Here is a 14,429-nt window from a genome sequence, read left to right as displayed (position 1 = left end):
CCAAAAATTTAAGGCTTCCCAGAAGATCACCAATTCCTGCATGGGACCTCAATTTTGTGTTGGAAAAGCTCACCCTGCCTCCATTTGAACCAGCTGCTACTGCAGATATAAAGTTTTTATCATGGAAAACAGCTTTGCTCTTGGCAATTACTTCAGCAAGAAGGGTTTCAGAGCTACAGGCCCTCATGGCTGTGGAGCCTTTTATCATATTTTACCCAGACAGGGTGTCCCTCAGGACCAATCCTTCCTTTATGCCTAAGGTGGTTTCCATTGTGACTCTTAACCAAACTGTTCATCTGCCAACTTTTTATCTAAATCCGCAGAACAAGGGGGAGCGGATTCTGCATTCCTTGGATGCACACAGACAACTAAGGTTCTACTTGAGCAGGACTAAAGCTCTAAGAAAAACTGAGCAGCTACTGTTGGCATTTGCTGCAGGATCAAAGGGAAAGGCTATTTCAAAGCAGACTATTTCAAAGTGGATAAGCCACTGCATTTGTTTCTATTACTTACATCATGGCCCAAGGGCATTAGGTCTCATTCCACCAGGGCTGCAGCTACATCAGCAGCTTTTCTCAGAGGGGTACCAAGTTCTGTTCATACTTTTACAAAGCGTTATCATCTGCCTCTCTTTTCTAAGTCCAGGGCAAGCTTTGCCACTGCAGTTCTGCAGGGCTTTATGGGCGCCCGTAATGCTGTTTAGCTCCAGCCTCCCATCCATAGCTTTGGGATTCTACCCAAATGTAATGACTGCAACAGTGAAACACGAAGAACATAGTACAGTTGTGTACACTTAACATAAATGTAGATGTTTGAGTGTATTCACTGTTGCAGTCCAGGTTACCAGCCCGCCACCCCCCTTTTATTCTGGAGCTTCTCTTTCCTTTACTATATTCTACAGCCTTTCTGGTGTATTTGCTTTTAGATGAAGGTAAAGTTTGTGTTTATGTTGCATGTATATATAGTTTATATATTATATATATATATCTTTGCTCCCCATTTGGGGGTCATCTGACATCTGGGGCAAGAAAAACTAAAGAAAATGGCGTAGGCTGCCTGTTTTATACCCCTGATGACCTGACGTCATGGAAGAAGAGACAGCAACCGACGCAGGACCCAAGACTTTGGAATTCAGGCCGACTGAGGTCCACCTGCCAGCAGATTACCCAAATGTAATGACTGCAACAGTGAATACACTCAAACATGTACATTTATGGTAAGTGTACACAACTGTACTTTAGGCCAGTTGCAAGGGGAGAATGCCCCCCCCCCCCCAATTGTTGAAGCAAATAGTTGTCCACAAAAACTGACTGGCCAAAAAAAAAGTTATAAAGATGATAAAGTGGACTGTTGAGGATAAATAAGTGATGTATTGTTACTATTATGCAAGAAGTCCAGAATTTCCAGATAGAATATATTCAAAGAGAGAGAAATTGGAGGAAAAAAAGTAGTTGCACAGGAAAAACTGTCAAAAGCTTCAAATGCAAATTTGTGTTCGTTAATAGAACAGATCCATGAAAAACATTATATAGACCCAAAATTTTGGGTCATTTGGAAAAAGAAGCGACAGTAGAAGTACGTAAATATAAAGAACAAAACCTGGACATTTTTTTAAAAGTATAAAAAACTAATATGGACATTTGGAAGAAAGAGATCTGATATGGTGTAGCTCTTATACAAAAGAGAGAGCCAGAGATAATCAGTATAAAAAAGCTGCTCCAAGGATATTTGAAGAGAAATACAGGCAAAGGCACGCAGATGTTGAAAACATCACAATACAAAAAAATAAGACCTCAAAGGGGGAATGTAGAACAGAAGATTAGTAAAGCCGAAGCTAAACAAACAGAAGCTGAAGTTGTGGAAAACCTGCAAAGTGAAGGATTTGGTGTAGAAAGTCTAACACAGGTTATGTCACAGCATGATGCAATGAGTCCCCAAAGTAAAAAGACTCCGGTGGAGTGGGAGACATTTGAAGAAGAAATATGGATGTGGGAAAGAGAGGGGTTTATATATGGTGTAATGTTTATGCAAAGGAAAAAGCAAAGCTAATCAATACAAAAAAGCAGCACCAAAGATTCTTGAAGTGAAATACAAGCAAAGGCATCTGGATATAGAAAATGTCATAATGTAAAAAAAAATAAGAAAACAAAGGAGGAAAGTAGAAAAGAAAATTAGTAATGGGAAGTTTAAAGAAATAGAAACTGAAGTTGTGTTACTCACAAAGTGAAGAATTTAGTGTAGAAAATCCAGCACTGATAACATCACAGCGTGATGGAACAATGAGTCCCCAAAATAAGAAGCGGGTGGAACCGGAAGCATCTGATCACTTACCACATGATGATACTGTGGAGCCTTCAGTAGGAAGCCAGTAGAAAAGTTTAGTTGGAGTTGTACAACAAGGGAAGGAGCAGGAAGCAGTGGGGGGAATGCTCAATGCAGTCAGTGTTGTGTAGAAATAGGCTAGTGAGTTCCCATATGAAAGAGCAACGGATGACGCAGGATGCAACTTTTTCTAGAATGTCCAGTGGAGACAGAGAAAAATGTGCCCTCAGTTTAGAAGAAAGTGCACTTAGGGAAGAGTTGCTTGATTTAGTAGTGATGGGTAAAAATATTAAGATCGAAATAAATAGATTACAGAAAGCCAGTAAGACCCAAAATGTTAGAAATGTGATAAAAGAAATTAATAGAGTAATCAAGACTTTTAATAGAAATTCATGTGATATAACAGAAGCAACGAGGATATATTACTGTGCAGATAAATTAATAACAGATATTCTTACTACATAAACACAGAGCAATAAGGGAAGGGAAAAATCAAACGCCATCATGGAAGTACTGAATAGAGAACTATAAAGCAAGTAAGACATGAAGTGTCACTGTTAAAAAGAGTGTAGAAGAGGGAACAGATAAAAAAAATACGTATAAAAGATAGACATGATAAAAGTAACTTGCAGTATCAGAACAGATCAGGCCCTGTACACTATTGCAAGTAATAAGCTAAATATATTAACACAGGCAGAAAAATGTAGCTGATGTACAAATATGTGGAGAAAGTACAAAGTAAACAATTAATTGAGGGCACAATAAAATTTGAGAGAATTGGGAAACAAAGCAAAAGGAATAGAAACACCACCAAAAAGAAAGACATATTTTGGTGAAATATCTATGAAGACCCTGTGGAACATAAATATATTGAATGGATAGAAGTAATAAAAGAAAGTGTAAGACATTCACATGTACAGGATATGAAATGGAATGAAGTAATGGCCAGAGAAATTGAAACAAAATTAAGAAAAGCTCCTGTATGGAAAACCCCAGGCCTAGATGCTGTACCTAACTTCTGACTAAAAGTATTAGCATTTTCACATGAAGCCCTGAGTAAGAACAACTAATATGCACATCCCGTACAGACATCAGCTTGATTAACAACAGGAAAAATGATGCTCCTTAAGAGTGCACCTGCAAGCTATCCTAAAAACACTTGACCAATAATTTGCTTTCCCCAGATCTATAAACTATGTACTGGAATTGATGCCAACAGAGTTTATAGTCATGTAGAAGTCAGTCATGGCAATAGAACAAAAGGAAGTCATATGGAACAAATGTTTGTTTGTTAAAGTCATAATGGAGAATTGTAAAAAGGGTGAAGAATCTAAGTATGGCATGGCTAGAAATGGATAGATTATCTGCGGTGGTGGTGCTGCGGTAGCGTTGTCGCCTCACAGTAAGACGCTGTCCGGTTCGACTCTGAGTGTCTTCTGCATAGAGACATGCGTGAATGGGCTTACCTTCGTTGAAGGTTGTGCGTCAGGGCTGGCAACTCGGTACGTAAAAATCAACTGCCAATCATTAGCGGACTGGAGTTCCGCTGTGGCGACCCCTAACCGGGAAAAGGCGAAAGTCACAACAACAACAAAAAAGCATTTGACAGCATCCCACATTCATGAATATATAGATCTATAAGATACACCCTCCATTATCATTTACATTGCAGTGACCTTGAAACTGTGGTAAACCACTTTGCAGCTAAGCCATGATAGAAGATAAATTATTATGTCAGAGATAAAAATTCAAAGTGGGATGTTCTAGGGTGACTTTCACCACTGCTATTTTGTCTTGCCCTTATTTTTTTAAGCTGCCTAAAAAAAGGTAAAAACTTCTTTTTGTGAATGATTTAAAACTACATAGCTCATCAGATGAGGAGCTGAAAGCACAACTGCAAGTGGTCAAAATGTTCTCAGATGATATAAGAATGTTTCTTTAGTCTTGGTAAATGTGCAAAAGCAACATTTAAAGCTGGAAAGCTGCAGCACCAAGAAAATGTCAGTCCGGGACAGGAATGTGATCAAAAGGAGCTTGAGCAGGCTGGAGTGTTTAAATGTTTTGGAATTGAAGGATCAGCAATAAAACGTTAACAAATGTGAATAAAATTCAGTAAGGAATAGTTTTGAAGACTAAGATTAACACTGAAAACAGCCCTGACATCTAGGAACAAAGTCCAAGCTATAACTAATTTGCTCAGTTTTGGGGTGATTGACTGGCCCCAAAAGGTATTGGATCATTTGGAGGAAAACAAAAAAAACGCTTCATGAGATATAAAAATAATTATATACCAAGATTATATTCATCGTTCTGAAGGAGGTATGGGCATCCTCTAAATTGATTACATATATATATCTGCAGTCATAAGACTGCATACAGATCCGCTAACTTCATCAGATCCAATCATAGTGAAAGTTTTAAAACATAAGAGGGACAAGTCTAAGATGACTTCCCTGCTTAATTTAGCAGAACCATATCGGTATCAAGTGGTAATGGAAATCAAACCAAAGTAGACAAAAATCAGGCAGCAACTGAATGTGCCAAAAAATAAAAGAAAAAAATACAAGGAGAAAGATCCAATGAGAAGACAAGGAATGATGTGGTAAAGGTATAAATATAGTTGCAACTACAAAAAACTCCTGGAACAACTTCATGTTGATCAGGATCTGATGCAGGAATGAGCAAGGAGAAGTGAATTTAAGCAAAAAATTAAAAGTTAATATTGGTGGCCCAGGGTAATGGACTGCATACACTTTGGTTTACAAAGTCCATTGAACATGTGGGAGAAACAGACAAATACAGGTTCTGTAAAACAGAACTGGAAACAGTTGCACATCTTGTTGCTGGGTGTGATGCCCTAATGGCAGAGTGCCTGTGTACTGAAAGGCATTATAATGTGGCAAGACTGTTGCATTGGACATTGTGCAAATATTATGATATTGAGGTAACTGAGAAGCATTAGAAACATGAGCCGCAAAGCATTATAGAGAATGATGAAGTTTATATTACATGGAGATCATGATAGAGATATTGCATAAATTAAAATGGTTTCCCCAAAATTATACTGTGTGTACAGTAAAAGAAAATATGGCTTGTTTGCAAGAACAGATAATTTCTTGTAAATGTTCATCTTAGATATTAACAAATAGCTGTGGGCTTACTGTAAAGGCATCTTGTTGTAGAAAAAAGGAAGTTGATTTCTTTGAGCCTTCAGATGCAGAAATAAATGAAATAAAATACAGACACTTCAAGTGATGCAAAGATGACGTGGAGAGGCTTTTTGTGAAGTCTTCAGATACAGCACCAAAGAAGGACATAAGAAAGTGTCTAGGCTAGAAATAACCAGGGACTTTTTCATGATACAAACAGAAACCAGAAGAACAAGTCACAAGGACGTTAAAAAATAACATTGTTTGACATTTAAGAGTATATAAACTGGACAGCATTTTCACTCTTTAGTGATGTTTTAGACTACTGCGGTGGTGGTGCTGTGGTAGCGTTGTCGCCTCACAGTTAGACGCCCGTTCGATTCTCAGTTAGAGCGTCTTTTGTGTGGCGACATGCGTGAATGGGCGTTCCTTCGTTGAAGGTTGTGCGTTAGGCCCAGCAACCCAACACGTAAAAATCTACTGCCAATCATTAGCGGACCGGAGTTCCGCTGTGGCGACCCCTAACCTGGAAAAGCCGAAAGACACAACAAGTGATGTTTTAGACTAAGTGTGCATTAGTCTGTCTATCTGTGTTATAATAGAATTGAAATAACTATGACAGTATTAACTGGCAAGAATTTGTACTGATACAAATAAATATTAACGGATACAGTAGTAGCTCACTGCTAATAATACTTTACAGTGGCAATATTTTACAGATCACCTATTACCAACAGTTTAGAAAATAGATGAAAAGAAGATGAAAGTAGCATTGATCAATGAAATTGCTACACCCAGTGACTACAGTATCTTGCATACAGAGAGAGAGAGTCATAAATTACCAGGATTTGCAGGCAGAAATTAGGTTAATGTGGAAAGGTACCAAGACAGAACCAATAGTAGTAGGAACAATGTGTTTCATAAAAAAGAATTTACAGTCTTATTTAGATATGCTACTGATGCATGCAACTCCATGTGAATCACAGGAGTCCGTTCTGGGCACATTGTTGGTGCTGTGATGAGTACTTTCGGCTAACATCAAGCTTGAAACAGTACTAATTTCATGAACTTTAATCATACTTTGACTTAGGAATGGGGTCCATTCCCATCATGATATTACAAACCCAAAAGACTTGGAGAAATTAAACCGACAGAAAAAAGAATTTGAAACAAAATCAGTGATGTTCCTGCAGCTGACAGTTGTAGTTCTCAACCTGTGAAACCATGACATTGTGTACCATCATTACCAAATACTTAAAATACATATATGTTCTGTTAAATAGAAGCAACTTTTAATATTTTGGTAAAGAACTTTACTTCTATCTTGTGATGCCAATCAGCTGTCTCTTGCGATTGTCATTTTTATGCAGAACCACAATTGCTGAAGATGTACAGCTGGGCTCGAAAAATTCGCTGTAATCATTAACATTTCATGATCAACATTTTGTTGGTGGTGTAAAAAACTATTGGTGTAAGTTGGTCTTACTAGATTTAGTAGTAAGTTGGTCTTACTAGATTTCTAATTCATCTTTCTTCTGCATTTTCTATTAATATGTGATGTTAGTTGTCATACAGTCTACCACAGCAGTTTGAAGTCCCATTCTTCAGCATCTTACCACTAATTACGTTTCAATTTAAAAGACTGATAGATTCAAATCGCTGATGGACTGGTCACAGTAATTATCTGCTCCCTAACATGGTGGCTGGTAAAAGCAGCAGATGATTACTTTCTATAGCTACAGACGTCTCCCAAGCTATATGCTTTTGCACAAGTTTGATTGTCTGTCATCTCATATGAGCAGTCATGCAAGTAAAATCCGTAAGAATTCTCTCATTAACTTCTCATGAATTTCTTGTCTTGGAATTTACTTGGACTGCATTCTTGCCTCATCCATTGATGCATTCTTGAGGCCAACTCGTTAGGTTAAACAAATGCAGCTTTTCAGTAGCATTTATAACTGTTGATTCCATGCTGTATTTTGACATTGTGTGCCTCCAGCGCATACCTCTCAACTGTCCAGATTTTTGCCTTATATGTTGGCCTATTCTTCATAAAATTTGTGGTTTTCTGGGAAATCACTGAAGATTGAAATTAAATGTCATATATTTGAGTTTCAGACATTTCCTTCAGAAAATGCATGCTAAGACAAATACTGTTCAAGCAACTTTAAAAGTCTGTAAGAACAATATTTAAAATATGTCCCTATTTTGGGGCCTTTGCCCCCCCCCCCATTATTTCATGTTTGTCCAGATTTTTTGCACTAAGAGGTTGAGCGGTATGGTCCAGCGTGTTCCCATTCTCCTTGGTTGGCAGTCATCAGGACCTGACAATTGAAAGTACATTAGAAAATGAAGCGGCCACATGCAATTTAGCTATATTCTTGTGTTCATTCTTAGGGCAGTTGTTAACTATAGCTTTCTTAGAAAACTCTTCCAAGTCCTATTTAGGTTCCTTATTGAAATGACAAGCCTGATGTGCCAAAAAAAAAAAAAAAAAAACTACAGAAAATTTAGACGCGCAAATGGCAAACATTGCTCTTCTCTTTAAACTTCTTTGTAAGGGGGAAACCCCCACTACACCCCTCTGTGTGTGTGTGGGGGGGGAGGGAGTTTCCTACACTCCCAAACTTGTATAAATCAACTCGGATAGCTTGCCATACCTTGGAGTAATCGAGATTTTTTTGAGAAATTGCAATATCTTAGTTGGTATATATAAATCCAGATTTTCGGTCCTTCAGATTCCCACATTATGGAAATCGCCAATGCTCATCTCGACCTTTCAGACTTCCACCTGCTCTTTGACATCAGTTTGTTTGGTGCAGTCATTTGGATGTTTGAGTACAAAAAAAAATGCGTTTGTCAGATCTTTACTGAGAACTGCCAACCATTGTCAAGCTATATGGCTTTCATGCTTCTTTTTTAGCAGCATTCTGAATCACAAAAAAAAAAAAAAGCGAGAGAGAGAGAGGAGGGAAAAACATAATGCGGCATATACATATGCAGTAAGCGACATCACATCTTCCATCTTGTTGCATTCGGAATGTTGATGTTGCTATTTTTGCAGCTCCAGTGTGCTGTAACTCCTCCTTTGTTTCAATTTGGCCAGTCACAGTTGTCCAACTTAATTGTCATTTTGTTTAAGGTGGTCTGGTCTTAGCAGCAGTCACATTTTAAATTAGCATGCTACAGCACATTTGTGTGTACATATGTTTGTGTCTCTTTTTGTGTGTGTGCGTATATATATATATATATATATATATATATATATATATATATATATATATATATATATATATATATATGTGTGTGTGTGTGTCTGTGTATGTATGTGTGTGTATATATATATATATATATATATATATATATATATATATATATACGCACATACATACATCAAGCTGAGCGCCTCTTTGGCCCTCTTAAAAAGGAACCTTGACGATTGGATGGGAGATGGGCAATTCACCTTGGGGATTACGTCAGTCGCCCTGCTAGACAGGGGATCAGGGAAGTAAATATTCTGAGAAGAAATAGCCAAGGAATTGTTATGGCTAGGCTTGTATAGGCCCTAGGGCTGATAGCCTAGTACCAACTTTATATATATATATATATATATATATATATATATATATATACGTATATATATATATATATATATATATATATATAGAGAGAGAGAGAGAGACACACACACAGGTGTTAGACTGACAAATTTGTTGCTGTTCGACTTAGTGAAAGATTCAGAAGTGTTAAGTTCCTCTCATTAAAAGTTTAACATTTTGCATGAATGGAACATTGGTTGCATGTAGAGAAGTTAAATATGGGTTTGGGAAACTAATACTGAAACTTTCTGATATGAAAGATGTTCTTCGTGTTTCACTGTTGCAGTCATCACACTTTGGTTATCTGCCTGCAGGTAGCCCACAGTTGGCCCGAATACCAGAGATTTAGTATTTCTGCATCGGTTGCTGTCGCTCCAGGACTGACGTCAGTTCGTCAGGGGTATAAAAACGGGCAACTGACGCCATTACATCAGTCTTTCTTGCTGAGGAGCCCAAAGCAGAAGCAGTTCGCAAGTGCTGGTCGGCTGCTACCTGAGTTTTCATTTACAAATTGAATCATCCTGAAATCTTTTAAAGCTAAGTACCCCATTGGGGATCCTTTTTTTCTTGCTCTAACCAATGTCAGAAAAAGTTAATTTTCTTGCCTGTGGAAAGCAAATACCACACCAAGATTTTCATGCTTACTGTGTCACCTGTCTAGGCCCAGACCACGATGTACCTCGCGGTCAGTTTTGTGCCTTGTTCAACGCCCGAACCATTCATCTTCGGGTCCTTATTGTCGTTAAATACTCTTGTTCTCTATCTCCGTATTCCGAAATGACTTCGGTAAGCCATCCGACTACCGATTTTCCGAAAAAACATAAGGGTTAAAGACAGAGACAGACTGCACAGGTTCAAAGCTGCCGACGACGCTTCCGTTAAGCTAGTTGCCAGTTCGCTGGTACTCAGTGAGGCACTTTCGCAGCCCTTGATGCCTGATTCATTGAATTCGCAGGCCTCTCCCTAAACCCATTTGGATTCCGGTATGCCGCGAGACTCTTCTTCGACTATGGAACCGGTGGATGTCTCTACCTTGGATGGGTCCGGAGCCGCTGAGAAGGCACCGGCTTCTGAATAAGTTCTTCGCACTACTGATGTTTGACACAAACCGACTACTTCAGTTCTGTCTAAAACTACCACGTTTCTAGAGTACGTGCTACGCCTAGAAAACTGACGAGCAAAGCGCATGCAGCTCCCTTGCCACAAAATAAAATGCTTAGAATGGCAGAAGACCTTATTATGCTGACTAGGTGAAATCAGCCTTCCCCTGCTAAGAGAAAAAGAGACCAGTCCCCAGCAACTTCAACAGACCAAGAGTGCGACGACTCTGAGGTGTCTGATTATGAAGACATGCCCTTATCTGCTTATGAGGATTCTGATGCAGAGGAATCCATTTCCTCTGCCTCTCCTCCAGAGGATTTTTCTTTTAGTGAAACCTTGCATACTTTAAGAGAGCATTTCCACTGGGAATGCCAAGATTATCCTCAGTCCAAAAAGAGACTCAGAGAATTTCTAGACTTGCCACAACACAGGCCTTTAGCAATACCTCCAGTCTTGGAAATATTCCTGGAAGTTGTTGATGTCTTTATGAAATCCAGTTTTACTCCTGATACTTTACTCCCTGTCCCTAGAAACCAAACAGGTACTACAGTGTACCTGACTCTCGCAACTTTCTTTTCAAAAATCCTACTGCTGACCCAGCGATCATTTCCCAGGGGCCTAAGGGTGTAAGGCACCCACAGCTAAGAATCCCACCCTTCGGACAGGGATTCCAGAGCTTTGGACAGATGGGGTAAGAAAGTATATACCTCTGCAACTCTTGCCATTGGGGCTTTGAATTGTCAGTTTCACATGCTGATGGACCAACAACATATTATGGAACTTGTTAAGCAAAAAATAGCTACCTTTACAGACTGTGCAGAAAATAAAGAATTGCAAGAGCTTATGCATTCTGCAAACCAAGTCAGTAAGCATGCATTGCCGTGTGGCTTTGACACCCTAGAAGCATCTTGCAGGGCAGCAGTCACTGGTTCTGTACTGAGAAGGCATGCTTGGCTTAAGGAGCAGACCTTGCCAGATAATGTCAAATCCAAGTTACTAGACGCTCCTTTGAACAAGGACAATCTGTTTGGCACCAAAGCAGAGAGGTTCTTAAAAAGATGGAAGAAAAAGGTAAATCTCTGCAGACGGTCAAATAATGCCTGCAAGTACAGCCTCCTATATTCAGTAACCATTTTCCCTCAAAACATTGGTCCTTTCCAGCCCCTTCATGGCCATCTCAAACTAGACCCAGGGGAAACAGACCACCCAGAATACAGTCTAGGGGTATGCAGAGATCTAAGCACTGGAGTGCCTCCATCTCTAAAGCAGGGAGTGCTAAACCACCCCCTTTCGGAAAGAATTCACAATGACTGCTCAATTCCACTCCCTCCTCTGTCCAACTGCTTGTGCCCATATGGGGAAAACTTGCCCTTCATGCAAAAAACTGGATTCCCATCACCAAAGACCAGTGGGTCCTCAACATTGTATCCCAAGGGTACAGATTTTATTTCCACTCACTGCCAACCCAAAAAAGGTTCCGAGACCTTCCTCTAAACCAGTGGGCAGAGGCTCAAAACGAAGTCCAGTCCCTGCTCTCCATAAGGGCAATTCAGCCTGTTCCTGCGGAACAGATAGGTCAAGGGTTCTTGGTGCCCAATCCTGGATTTTTTTCATTCTCAACACCATCCTGATGGTACCAAAATTCAGAATGCTCACCCTGCAGCAGCTTCTACCTATGCTAGCCAAGGATGCCTGGTTAGTCACCCTAGACTTAAAAGAAGCCTATCTTTTCCAAATCCAGGGCAGGTTTTGCAACAGCAGTCATGCAAGGCATTCTAGCCAGCCCTAACTCTTCGTGACTGCCTCCACCCTTCTTCAGCTTTGGGAATCTACCCAAGTGTGGTGACTGCAATAGTGAAATACGAAGAACATAGTACAGCTGTGTACACTTACCATAAATGTAGATGTTCGAGTGTATCCACTGGTTGCAGTCCTGGTTTCCTTCCTTCTAGCCTCCTGGTTTTCTCTATCTTTCTCTCTCTAAACTCTCTTATGCCTTTTACTACCCTCCCCCCTTTTCAGAGGTATTGGTATTGGTATTTACTTTTTACTGGTGGTGTTTTCCCCCACCATAACTTAGCTCCCTATTGGGGGGCTCCTGACATTTGGGGCAAGAAAAACTGATGTAATGGCGTTGGCTGCCTGTTTTTATACCCCTGACAACCTGACGTCAGTCCTGGAGTGACAGTATCCGACGCAGAAATATTAAGTTTCTGGTATTCAGGCCGACTGAGGGCTACCTGCAGGCAGATAACCCAATTGTGATGACTGCAACAGTGATTACACTCGAACATCTACATTTATGGTAAGTGTACACAACTGTACTTTTTGGCATTAGTGGTGGTAGTTTTATTTATTACAATATGATTTTTTAATTATTTTTCAAACAATGAAAAGTATGGATAGTAATATATTGTTTTGATTTTATTGATGGGTGGTTTTCATTGGTGAAAATGAGATGACATCATGAGGCATGCCTTTTAAATACTGAGTAGTTGTGTAATTAATTATTCTGATGAAGTTCTTAAATTAAAGAGAACATGAGCGCTTAATTACGTTCTACTTTCAAGTCTTTTTAGTAACCGAGTACTGCTGTCTGTGGTGTGTGTTATAGTTTTTCAGTTCTTTATAGCCCGGTATTTTATTAGTAGTGGTAGTGTTTGTGTGAGTATAGGTTTGTCAGGGTAGGGTTAAGTGAGGGCATAACTGTGTGGTGGTTTGTGTTTGTATGTTTGTACGTCTGAGCTGTCTAGATTAGTGGTAGAAAGATAAGGTGCAGAGTTTTGATTAGCAGGTATTAATAAGGTGAAGCACGGACCTTCTGCACCATCTTGCACCTTACTTTCCAAAAAGGCTTTCTGTAACATTCTGTTTTCAGAAAAATTTTATCTGAATGTGTAGTGGGTTTTGGTAATCCAGTTCCAAAAGAATCTGCATGTTTCATTTTGTAATCATTTTAGTTTTAAATGGTATGAGTTTTGTGATGTATTGAATTTCAAAATGGTTGCATTGATTGCTTGAATTTCAGTGCATTTGCATTTCAATAATATACACATACACACACACTTTGTGTGTGCGCATGCATGCGCGCTTGTGTTTGCACGTGTTTGTATGGGATCCGTCAGTATGTTCGAAGTTTCACTACTTTGAACCCCACTTCACCAAGTCCACTTGTTCGAAGTAGTGAAACTTCGAACATTGACTTCGGCAGTCATACTACAGCGCGGAATGGGAATATTCCCTTTTCCCCGCTGTAGTGCGATCTCGGAGTTGGTATATTTAAGCAGGCGGGTGTGGGGGGCACAGACCCCACATTGGTGGTGCAGGGGGGCTTGCCCCCCTGCAAAAACATGTTTTAGTGTGGGTTTTTTTGGGTAGCCCGGGGAAGTAGACTTCATCGAAAGTGCACTTTCGTTTGTGGACTTTCGCTGAAGTGTAGGGTCTACTGCTCTATTTCGAAGAAGTGTATTTTCGATGTAAAGCAGTAGACCCATTTGTATATCTGGGCTCTTTTCAGATGTCCAAACAATGCAGAGCTGAGTAAGAGAGTTTGAAAATGCATATATCCCATTTTGCTGGTGTCTGTATGTGCGGGACTACAGTACAGTGGGGGCTGGGAATTTGCAATTTGACCACTGTAGTGCGATTTTGGAGTTTGTATAAATAAGTTGCAGGGGTGTGAGAGATGCGGGAGGGTTTGCCACCATGCAAAAAAAAATTGTTGTAAGTGTTTAGGTTTTTGTTTTTATTTTTTTATTTTGTATTTTTTTGATGGGGTGAGTTTTGATTTTTTTTTTTATTATATGCACATATGTACATACACATATACACACACATATGTATATATGCATGTATGTCAAATGGTCAAACTATTAAATGTTCAAATACATGTGTGCGTGTGTGTGTGTGTGTGTGTGTGTGTGTGTGTGTGTGTGTGTGTGTGTGTATATATATATATATATATATATATGTACACACACATATGTGCACTTGGGTCTACTTCAGAAGACTGGCAAACCAAAAGACTGAATCCCAAAAGACTGAAAATTCAAAATACTGAGCACATTGTTAATGCAAGGGGCAAGCCCCCCACACCCCTTGCTAATTATATATACCAACTCCAAGATTCCTTATCAGTGGAGAAGGGGCAAATTCTGTCATTCAGTATTTTGAATTTTCAGTCTTTTGGGATTCAGTCTTTGGGTTTTTCAGTCTTCTGAAGTAGACCCATGTACATATATGTATGTATAGTGTGTTC

The 14,429-nt window shown here is 39.4% G+C and overlaps 1 protein-coding gene across 1 annotated transcript in view; it reads left to right on the top strand.

Annotated features, from left to right (window-relative positions):
• GREB1L (GREB1 like retinoic acid receptor coactivator) overlaps nucleotides 1–14,429 on the top strand; it is a 3,215,862-nt gene that overhangs the window by 1,122,077 nt on the left and 2,079,356 nt on the right. The gene's annotated exons all lie outside the window — the stretch shown is intronic.

This window comes from Protopterus annectens, chromosome 3.part0 (genome assembly GCF_019279795.1).
Source record: "Protopterus annectens isolate FY-2018-M chromosome 3.part0, PAN1.0, whole genome shotgun sequence".
Classification (NCBI taxonomy): domain Eukaryota; kingdom Metazoa; phylum Chordata; order Ceratodontiformes; family Protopteridae; genus Protopterus; species Protopterus annectens.
This window is presented reverse-complemented; position numbering and strand designations above follow the sequence as displayed.